The sequence below is a fragment of the Monopterus albus genome, unplaced genomic scaffold, assembly GCF_001952655.1.
Source record: "Monopterus albus unplaced genomic scaffold, M_albus_1.0 scaffold41.1, whole genome shotgun sequence".
NCBI classification, from domain to species: domain Eukaryota; kingdom Metazoa; phylum Chordata; class Actinopteri; order Synbranchiformes; family Synbranchidae; genus Monopterus; species Monopterus albus.
Window position 1 is genome coordinate 1,995,330 of NW_018127921.1, and position 11,485 is coordinate 2,006,814.

Here is an 11,485-nt window from a genome sequence, read left to right on the forward strand (position 1 = left end):
CCTCTGCCCCCACCATTCCCACCGTGAATCCAAGCACAAGATGGGCTTCATCATATTTTCTTTTCAGCTGGCTTTTTGGTTGATAAGGCTACTGCCTGTTGTTTCTTTGTCTGCTTGCACTGAATCGCCTACTTTTTTTGTGGTCCATGTAACAAGTTTATCCATTTACGTTATTATGCCTACTGCCCTTTGTGTAAACATTTCCTTATATTGTTGCGCTGCAGTTAACATGCCGACGTTAAACCGTTATTGTTGCACTATGGTTCCACTTCTGTCTCCTGGGCCCCGAACTGATGTTATTTTAATTTACTTGTATTAATGACCCATTTCTAATTTTCTCCGTTCATTGCGCCCCAGCTGTCATGTCTTTATTCCCCACTAGTGGGGCGCGCCCCACACTTTGAGAACCATGGATGTAGTGTAAAAAACGCACTTCACGGTGATGCAAAATGACACTGAGTGTTGCTGATACTGAGTACAGATACAAGTACTTACTGCAATAATGCAATGTTCCTTCTATAAAAACTACCATAAAAGTGCAGTAACTTTAGAAACTGTTTTTATTTTCATTTTACTTTATTTGGGAGACACGCAAATGACCTTTTAAACCTTTTGTGACAACAAACACAACACTGCCACTATTTCAATCAGCTGAATGAATTTCTCTACCCTGCTACATAACATACTGTAATACAATGTTTTTTTTTAACCTTTTGTAGGAGTACTTAACCTAACCTATCCCTTTGTTAGGATGACATGATTTCACAACCCCCACCTACAATGTCAAAATTTAGGAGTACTTGATGTCACAGTCAGCAATTTAAATGTTTAACTTAACGAGGGTGCAGCTCTTACTGGAAACACTGGCTACTGTCTGTGGCTTCACCCTGTCCTCTCTGCTGGACACTTCCCTGCTCTGGGAAGTTGCTCAGTTTCAGGATCCAAGGATTCATAAGAATTTGATTCGTTTTTCATACACACAGCTCACTGGACTCCACTGTTAACTACATAAAATTAGCATTTGCTTCCTTCTCATTTACCACAATTCACTGCAGTCAGCATAACAAGCACCATATGGGTTTAGTGGGTGAATGGGACTGGGCATTTTGACCACAGTGAGAGTGAAGACACCACATTTCTGTGAGTTTGCTGTTGTGGTCAGCTTGTTCAACAGATGTTTGACTAATTACTCTCTCTATTACTGTTGGATTTTGTTGCACATACTGATGGCTCAGTAAAATACAACCTCGTTTCTGCTCAGTTGTGTGTCCGTGAACGCCCCTCCCCTCCCCATCTCATAAACAGAGCAGAGTCAGCACTCGTAGTCAGTTTGCTTTTGTCATTATTTATCTGAAATTATCCTTGAACCACTGAAATTTATTCTCCATCTCTGTTAAATGGTATAGGTGGACTTTGTATTTCAAGTAAATGTCGATGTTTTCTGTTTTAAACCAAGACTGAGTAGTTATTTTCAAAGCAAATAAAAATACATTGTGAATGAATATCAAGTGTTTTGACTCACAAAATATGTTAACAACACTTCCTTATTATGTTACTGCAGGATATATATGGTTTTGCAATTTAGTTGCACATAAATTTAATATATAGGCGACAGAGCTCCATCTGGTGAGCATCAGATGGACAAACTGATGGATTTTGTTTCAACTTTAGCCTAACAGAGGCCCTTGTTTGTAGTGTTTATTCAAACCTAAGTTATCCATAAACATGTGACCGAAGTAATAATTTTAAAGTAAAATAGCTACCAAATGGTTGGCCAGTTCTTCTAAGTAGTAATGTAGCTGATGGGTACAGTACATATACACACCCAGCACTGGCAAAAGCACTGAATCATATTCTAAGAATATCAAGCCCCTTTCTAATTATAAGCACTGTAAATTGCAATGTTAACAATGTTAACACGCGGCACAAGATCAGATTTAATAAGATAGTTCTCTCCAATTATTTATTGTGTATTTTCTGGGTATTTAAGCAGACACATCATTGAGTACAAAAGTTAATCATATGCAGGCCATTCATCTCTCTTTGTATGGGAGACATCCAGTACATGTTAGCTCTGATTTCTCATAGGGCAAAATGTAAAGTGGCATTATAGAGGCTGGATAACAGGAATTAGCTCCTACTGCATGGCATGTGGTCTATTCTAATCATAGCTATTATGATAAAAACTGGTTGATGTGATTATATATAGTGCCCCAAAATAACAAGAGGCTGCTCCAGTTTTGCCACATTGGCTTTTGAGTTCAACAGAAGAGGAGGCAGAGGAATAGGAGGCTTAAATAGCTGCTACAGTGAATATACACTGTAATTTAGAGTGGGAAGAGGAGGAGGAGGGGGAGAGAGAAAGCCTTCAAAAAGACAATAAATACGATCATATAAAGAAATAAAAATAAGTAACAGAAAGACAGAAGAGAGGTACATTAAGATAAACTAATTCTAGTAGGAGTGCATGAGGACTTTTTTGTCTCATTAAGAAGATGTGAAACAGATTTCTAAGATGGAAAAATGTTCATTTGATTCTGATCTTTTTATGACAAATATTGTAACTGCACTGTAGTGACTGGTGTTCTGCAAATGTCCTAGTGATGAATAACAATCAGATGCACAGTACAATGCCTGAAGTGGAAAAAACAAAGTGCCAGTACTCCCCTTATTCACATGTTAGTGTGTCTATCAGCAAATCGTTAAGTAATACATTCAGACTTTTTACAGTGAATAAAAGACACTAGGAAATATGCTACCAGTTGCTCATCCTGTCAGAACAACCTGATTAACTAAGCTTCTCACTTGTAGTGATTTACCATAGTAAAAGACATTGTCTAGTAGCTATTCAGGTCAGATTTGTGTGATGAGCAGACATACAACCCCTATAAATTTGGTAACTCATTCTGTCAGGTAGGCAATATGTATCAAAGTGAACTAGTAGCTCTGTAAATGTGGTTAACAGTAGGGTAGCTCATTCGGTCAGGTGGGAAATAGCTATCAGAATGGGCTATTGCTATTCTCTTGAAGACTGCTCTCTTCACCTCAACAATCATGTATAGTTTAAAACTGTAAATTATGGCTGTGTTAATTTAATTTAATTTAATTTTCCCCTGGGCAGCACGGTGGCACAGTGGTTATCGCCGTTGCCTCACAGTGAGAAGGTTCTGGGTTCGGGCCCCAACTGGGACCTTTCTGTGTGGAGTTTGCATGTTCTACCCGTGCTTGCGTGGGTTCTCTCCGGGTACTCCGGCTTCCTCCCACTGACCTGCAGCTTAGGTTGATTGGTGTCTCTAAATTGCCCATAGGAGTGCGTGTGTGTGGTTGTTCGTCTATGTGTTAGCCCTGCGATGGATTGGCGACCTGTCCAGGGTGTACCCTGCCTTCGCCCGATTGTCGGCCGGGATTGGCTCCGGCCCCACCCATGACCCTGTTCAGGGACTAAGTGGTAGAAAATGAATGAAATGAATGAATGAATAATTTTCCCCTGAGATGCACTGCACATTCCCCATAATGTTGGTAGGTCATATGTCAGGACACCTGTACGCAAGAAGTCACTGTACAATGAAGAGTTAAATGTAAAAGTGCCTGTACTGCATACTGTACCACCATACAGTACCAGACATTGCATTTAAATACATGTCCTAAAGGGAAAGTGTGCAGAAAGCTTAGGTTTATGTTCCAAAGCTAATCTCGATTACAACTACATTTTATTTGAAGATGTCACTATTGCAAAATCCACCAGAGTTGTGATACTGATCCCTTCTGGCATCTGTAGTATGTGCATTGTTCCTTAAGGCCCTGTGTTCTCACTGACATCCCCATCACAGTCTTTGTGTTGCTGTATATGTCACGCTCCTGCCCCACTTGCTTCTTGTCGTGCTTTTATTTTCACATTACTTCTCCATCACAGTCTTTGTCTTGTTGTATATGTCACACTCCTGCCCCGCTTGCTTCCTGTCGTGCTTTTATTTTCACATTACTTCCTGTTCTGTTTCACCTCAGTTTTGGCCTTTTTACTTAAATCATCATTAGTTCACCTGCTCCTTATTGTTTGCACCTGTTACTTCTATTTTCCCAACAGGACGCTGCCAGATTGTTCTAGACTCCAGCTCTGACTCTCCAGCATTTATACCTTGCCTGACTCTCTGTTTCTGACCTTGGATTACTGTTTTTGACCACCGTGTTTTGCCTATGCCCTCCCAGATTCTGATCGCCTGCAGTGTACCGACCTTCTGATTTAGCCCCCCTTGACCTCGAGTTTGGATCTCCTGGCTATACCTGTTTACCGGCGCTGACCCTGGACTGTCTTATCGACCTGATTGTGATCCTGGACTGTGTGTTAGTTGTTTTGGTTGCAACAATTAAAGAACTTTTCTCTACCTCAGTTCGTCTGGTTTTATAATTGAGTTCATCACAACCTCTATTTGGCATCTATACACGCCAAACCTGACAGTATTGACATTTGTGTTTATGTATTTAACAATTCCTTGGCCTTTACCAAAATTTCAGGGCATGTGTGCTAATCTTGGCCTGAGCTCTGACACTTCTTGTAAATCATTTTACCCCTAAGCATCCTATTTCTCTTCTTTCTACTGGCTTATACTAGAATAAAACTGTTACAAGATGTTTCTGGTAAACCAAGGATTAACTACAAGGACATCTTTGAAAGGGTCACATGAAACATGGAGGAACCATTGTTTTCAGTAAATGGTAAGGGCTTCTCAGAGATTAGTAACCAGAGTGAAAAGTAAAAAGGCAATACGTCTGCAAGAGGAATAGGCAAAGGAGAAGGCTAGTGATTTTCTTTATTTTTTATTGTCAATAAATCCTATGAAAAGGCCAAAAAATTGTGGATTTATCCAACTAAGTATCCAAAACCTGATGTAGCTTGTTCCTCTGTACCACAGAGCTCCATGGTTGTTCAGAAGATTAGTAAAATACATCATATGGGCACTGTAGTTCAGTATTATGATAAATTCTTAAATCTCAGGCCTCAGAGGTTTTAGTTTAAATGACTGTCCTTGTTTTCTCAAGGTACTGTGATAAATGAACCACCAAATATCCTGGTGTATTAGTGCTGCAGTGTCAAACACTATTTGGTGCATGTTTCTGTCTCTGCTACAACAAAGGTGAAACAGAAGCTAAAGACATAATACATCAGTGAGCAAAGAGGGGCAATAAAAAGAGGAAGACAGAGGAGCAAAAAGTGTCTGTCGCCATTTTTTTTCTCAGTGATCCTCGGCAGGTGCGAGTACTATTTCTGAAGTAACCCACATCCCTTCTGTTGCCACATACACACACAAAAAGGAAAAAATAGGGAAGGCCTTTGTATGTCACTGTCATAAATAGGTGGGTGAACACTCACTGTGTCGCCTCATAGTTCTCCTTATGTGGATGTAAATCTAAACATTTTAACTCATTCTGAACCTTCAAGGTGGACAGAAAGACAAGAGGACACCAGCTTTGCCACAGTATTCGCTGAGGAAGGCTGGTGGTGCTGGACATTTGTCTATCCTCCACTGCTCTTTAAAGTGTTATTTGTTTTCTCAGATGTCTCTGTGTAAGCCATCTGAGCTTGTGGTTCTGGCCCATCTGGCTCAGCCATGAGGTGACTTTATACTGACTTGTTGCCTGGATTGTCTCTTAAAACAATTGTGTGCTATACGAAATGTGACCTGAGGAACGCTCAAGCCTAATTATATCCAATAAAAGACACACTGGGTACTGTACACTAAAGCACAATAGGTGCTAAGACTCAGTGGTAAAAAAAAAAGTAACTAACTACATTTACACAAGTTCAGTACTACAGCACAATTCTTAGGCACTTTGAGTATTCTCATTTAAAATTACTTTGTACTTACATATAATCTGTAGGACCTAAGCGTCCTGCATGTTCATTTCTGAGGAAGAGTCGAAGTCAGAAGAACCTTTAAAATATTTATTACAACCTTGATGAAGAAAAAATATTCAAGACAAGCAATACAGAGCTCTGGATTCCATCTCTTTCTGAAGCCCTATCACACAGGAGTATAGTGCACAGCTGCTGCAGGAAGCTGGAACCACGAGTTTCCTCTGCATAGAGAATTTATATTAAGAGTCATGCAAATGATCTAAGTCATCCGTGCTGTCCTTCATCCTCGTTCCTTGGTTGGTTTCTTGACCTCGTTCTGTTCTGACCTCTCATTTGGTGATCTTGTCGCCAGGCAGATTTTGATCTGTAACACTAAGTACAACATCCTGACCTTTTGACCTAGACATTACCCTTCTACATACGTTTTTATAAACAGTTAGTTGTTGTCTGCAGATTTAGGAAGAGCGCCAGCGTTTTTCTACAGTTACTTAATCCAGCAAAGGACACTTCTGTGTAGCCCTGCGGGAAATAGTTTGAAATTTTGGCAAATTATTTTTCTGCTTCAATTTCACCCTCAAGCCATCAAGGAAACAGTCACAAGTGTGGGGAAATTTTGAATTGGTGCCAACGAATAAGATAAATAGGGCCAGGGCAACCTGCAGAAAGGTACAGGGAGAGAGAAAGAGGACACACTACAGGAGAGAAGAGACACTTTTTTTTTTGTTTTTTATAAAAATGCCTGAGTCACACAAGCACACCCAGTGTACACCAAACACAATCAAACCCATAATATATATTGTATTATATTGTCATAATATTAATTCCATCCACAGCCTCATTGAACCCTCTACATACTCTGTCCAGTGTGTAATTTGGGATGAATAATTATACATCCATTTCATATTCTTAAGTGTTCTTGGGGAAGGATAGTTACTTAGGTATTCAGCATTTCATTTCAGATACTTTATAAGGCAAGGAAGAAAAATTTCCACATTACAACAAAACTCAGTGCACACGCAAGGTGCATCAGCATCACCTTTGCAAGGCTGTACAAAAACCACTGCACCAGCAAATGTCACCCCTCGTGCTCAATGAATGAAGCTTCGATTAGTGAACCAATTTTCAATACAATGGTCCAAAAGGGTTCAAAGCTTCATGGGGCCTCATATGGCCATCACTACCGATAATTCATACAAAAGGAAGCAATCCGAAACAAGAGGGCAAGGCAGAACAGAATTGTCAAAGTACACGATCCGGGTCAAAACACAAAATACCAAAACCAAAAAAATACACTGAAGTCTAGAACAATCTGGCAGCGTACTGGTGGGAGGATGCTGCCTAAATAGGGGTGAAAACAGGTGCAAACAATAAGGAGCAGGTGAAACTAATGTGAGTGATGACTAAAGTAAAAAGACCGAAACTGTGGTGAAACAAAAACAGGAAGCAATGTCAAAATAAAAGCACGACAGGAAGCAATGGAACCGAATCATGACAGTGACAGAAATAATTTATGGGGGATTATTAAGAGGTACTGCTCTTCCTAATAACGTATACATATTCTTTTGCGTATAACCAGAACATTGCAGCTTCAGTACCAAATGAGATGAAGGTGGTTCTTGCCGTGTACCCATTCCTCTGCACCTCTGCTTGGTTGTGTCTCCTGTCATACTTATTGGCTTTTGTGCATCCCTCCATAGGGCCATCTTTGTCTGGGCACGTGTTGTCAACTAAGTTGTCAACACTATATACACAGACCTAAAACACATTTGCAAACACTACTCACATAAACATGTAGCAAACACAGTTAAAACATTAGAAAAATATGTACTTTAAACAGTTTACCAGTACACAAACATATCTCATCCACATGTTTCATGCTAATGCTAATGTTTCAAAATTGTTTTTGCTGTCCCTCCAAGAAGGGTGATGTCTTAAAGATTTAGAAATACAGTTATTATAAAAGATTTGATACTATACAAAAACCTTCACAAATGTACAAACACATATTATCTACACATACTACATAAATGTAATTTATCAAATGCTTATGTAGGGTATGCAAGCTAAAAGGCAAACTCAAGGCAAGAAAAGGGGAATCACATTAAATAAACACATAAAGTAGAAAAAACTTTCAGGCACTCAGTAAAAATGCCAACCAATTTCAACCAGACAGGTCTTTAAATGCATAAAACAAGAGAAAACAAGAAAAGCATACAATTAAAGTAAATTTCCATAACCACCTCATTGAGGACAATACAGGAATATTATAAAAAGGGCACGGCATTTTGCTGAGCACCACTCATGTGATGATGATCTATTGAGGGTAGAAGGAGAAGAAGCTATTAAACAAACCATCAGAGGTTGTGATGGTCTAAAAAATTATAAGAAAAACCTACTGGATTTTTAAATTTAATGCTTTAATATTCCTGTATCATCCTAACTGGCCCTGGGACAAATGCGACAAAAGTGCCCTTTAAAATGCCCCTACAGTTGTGCAAAAGGGTTAAAGTGATAAGTGGTTTGCCCCTGCCCCTCTGACAGCTTGATTCCGCCACTGTCATAGACTGTAAACACAGAAACTGATTCTCTTCTCCAAATAAATAGAACAGTTTTGTCAGGTTTGCCCGGCTGCACCTGCCTCTCTCACCTCCCGCACTTTGTTTCTCTTTTCCGGCCCCTTATTACATCACCTGGCACACCTGCTCCACATCCCACAATTATCACCGGCTGCACCTTATCAGTTCTGCCCTTATTCATACCCCGCTCACACATCACTCCTTTGCCAGTTCATTTACATTCTCTGGACCTTACCTTGCCATATTATTTTTGGCAAGCCCTGTTTGCTTCTCCTAGTCCCTTTGTTTTATGTCCTGGACTCCCGTTTGCCTCTCCTCTACCTTACGGCTTTATTTTTTGTCACTCCACGGACTACAGCCTCCGGACCTTGGCTCCTCTCAACCTTTCCCGTCTCCGCCCGACAGGTCGCTGCACAGTCATCTTTTGCCTTCTACACTACCCCTCTCTTCTTCTCTCCACAGTAACCTCTGTACTCCCACTGACCAGCTCAGGGGTGACCCAGCGACGCAGCTCGGCTCACTTCATTCATCTCATCATTCTGCTACTGCTACTGCTGATCGGCACCCGGTTACTCTATTCATCCCCGCCTGACAATTTTTCCTGATCACATTATTGCACTCTACATAAATAAATCACAGCTTGCACTGAAGTTCGCCGCCTGGGTCTGTCTTTTCTTATTGCTCACTCACTTCCATGTACGAGCAATTATAACTTCTTTGGTGTTTGTGTTGTCAGAGATGACGTAGTATATTGAGCTCAGGTGTTTTCAGTGTGAGTCAGAGCAGAAAGCTGATGTGGGTTATAAGCTATTATTTCTGTGTAGCTTCTTCCGGTTCTTTCAAACCAGGAACTCTCAATGAGACGAAAGAGACTGCTTTAGATTTTATAAAAAATAACCGTGCTGGTTTATTCAGAGGATCACAGGTAAAACTCACAGTACACGTCCAGAGCTCTCTCACCCCTCTACCTGCGCGCAGGCAGCAGAAAAGCTGAAAAAAGTCTGGACCCAACAACCTATATAATATTAATCATTTTTGGGCTAGCCCATGCTACAAGGGGCGTCAAACCGTGACGCCACCCGATAAGCAAGCTTTGCAGCTGCTCTATCGTTTAGCCAAAACATGAGGAAAAGTCAAGGTGCGTGACTGTTGTTTTCGTGGTGTGTATCTAAACAATTGGACATAACCTTACACAGTAAGACAAATATTAAGACTAGCATTACAGTTGACACTAACAGCAGTTTTCCTGTAACCTTGACGTGCCTGCAATTTTACTGCAGGCTAATAGTTACATCAAACTAGTCACCCTGTCTGCACTAAACATTCCTAGACAACAAATCTCTGAATATCTATCTAACTAAAAAAGCTAGTCACCCTGTCTGCACTAAACATTCCTAGACAACAAATCTCTAATCCATATCTATCTAACTAAGAAATAACCTAACAGGGTTAAATATTAACTGTGGTGATCTGATCTTTGAGCTGAGCTGCAGGTTCAGACTGGTGCTTGTTCTCCAGTGTTTCAGTGTGACTGCAGACTCAGCAAATGAAGGAAGAGAAGAGCATTATCCCACTCAGATCGGCATAGAGTTGTTTCTCTGCATAGAGCTGGACCACACAGCACAGAAGGACAGAGTACAGAAGTTCATGAGAAGAAGCTGAGTAAGTGGAACTTTGATTCAGTCCATTCTCTGATGTTTCCTCTTCATCACAAATGAACTGCTGTTAGTGTTTTTGGTGTGTTGACATTGAGAACAGAAGAGACTCATTATTTCATCAGTGATTTCTCACATCTCCATAATGTCTCCACAGCACGCAGTTCATCCAACAGCACAACACAGCTCAGTGTTAACACAGCAAGTAGATTAGAGGTTTTCTCTCCTCGTGACACAGAAGTCAGATCAGGTGGAGACTAACAGTAGCGTGTCTTTTCATAGAGAGCTGCTGTCTGCACTTCGCATTGTAGCTGTCACTGGTTCATCCTTTAACACAGCTAGTTTGAACACTGAACATACTCTTAACAAAACCAGAAACGAAAGAGTCCTGATCTGAGATCTTGGAACAAATGTAGGATCTGGCTCTGATACTGGGTTGCACTTTAGACTTTGGTACTTGAGTTGTTTTATGAAGGATCATGATCCATATTTATTTCATTTTACAGCTCAGTGACTGGCAGTGGTTCCAGTGCTGGCAGTGGGTGTCAGAAACACTTGTTTACAAATATTTATTTTTAATCATTTTTAACATGAACTGTATTTTATCTTAGAGTTTCAAAAGTATTACAGTGGAACACATAAAGACTAAACATGGAAATCACTGTATCAAAACCCTGTCAAATACTGAGTTGTGTGTCAGCTACAACTGATAGCAACAGTGTTAAGAAACACTGGAACTTTTCAGCCCTCAGTTCAGTCTGAGATGAGATGCCTTCATCTAGTGGAGTGGCAGTAGCAGTGCAGCAGCAGCTGATGGCAGCTTCTTCTGCCTCACACTGCTGTCTGGCTGCATTCAACTGACACTGAGAGGAAAACAGAGAAGAAGCAGATGATGTTTTCACGGGGTAAATGATGGAAAGCAGGACGTGAATGATGTGTTTTCTCTCCAGGTCAAGGGAGGAAGTGTGTGAGCTGATGTGGATCCAGCAGCATGAGTCAGAGTGAGGACAGAGAGGAGGCAGTCCCTCTCTCTAAAACCAGTCTGTGTGGGGACCATGGGAGCCAGAGCAAAGCTCAGAGGTGAGATGAGGGTCTCCAACTGGAGGACCACCAGGACTCTTCTCCATGTCAGAGCTCAGCAACACACATCACTGCAGCATCTGTATTCACACTCACAGCTCTGTGTGTGTTGTGTTCAAGGCAAGAGCAGCAACAGGCATCAGGGTCTCCTGGACCTAGACCTGGACTCAGCTGTGTCTCCATGAAAAATGATAAGCTAATAACCCATTCTGTGAATTTCAGACAATCTGGTGATGGAGTGTCAGAACTGACAGAAATGTTTCACACAACAAATTAGTTGTATTGTTTATTAAAAGCTTGAACATCTTTTTCACCAGTTT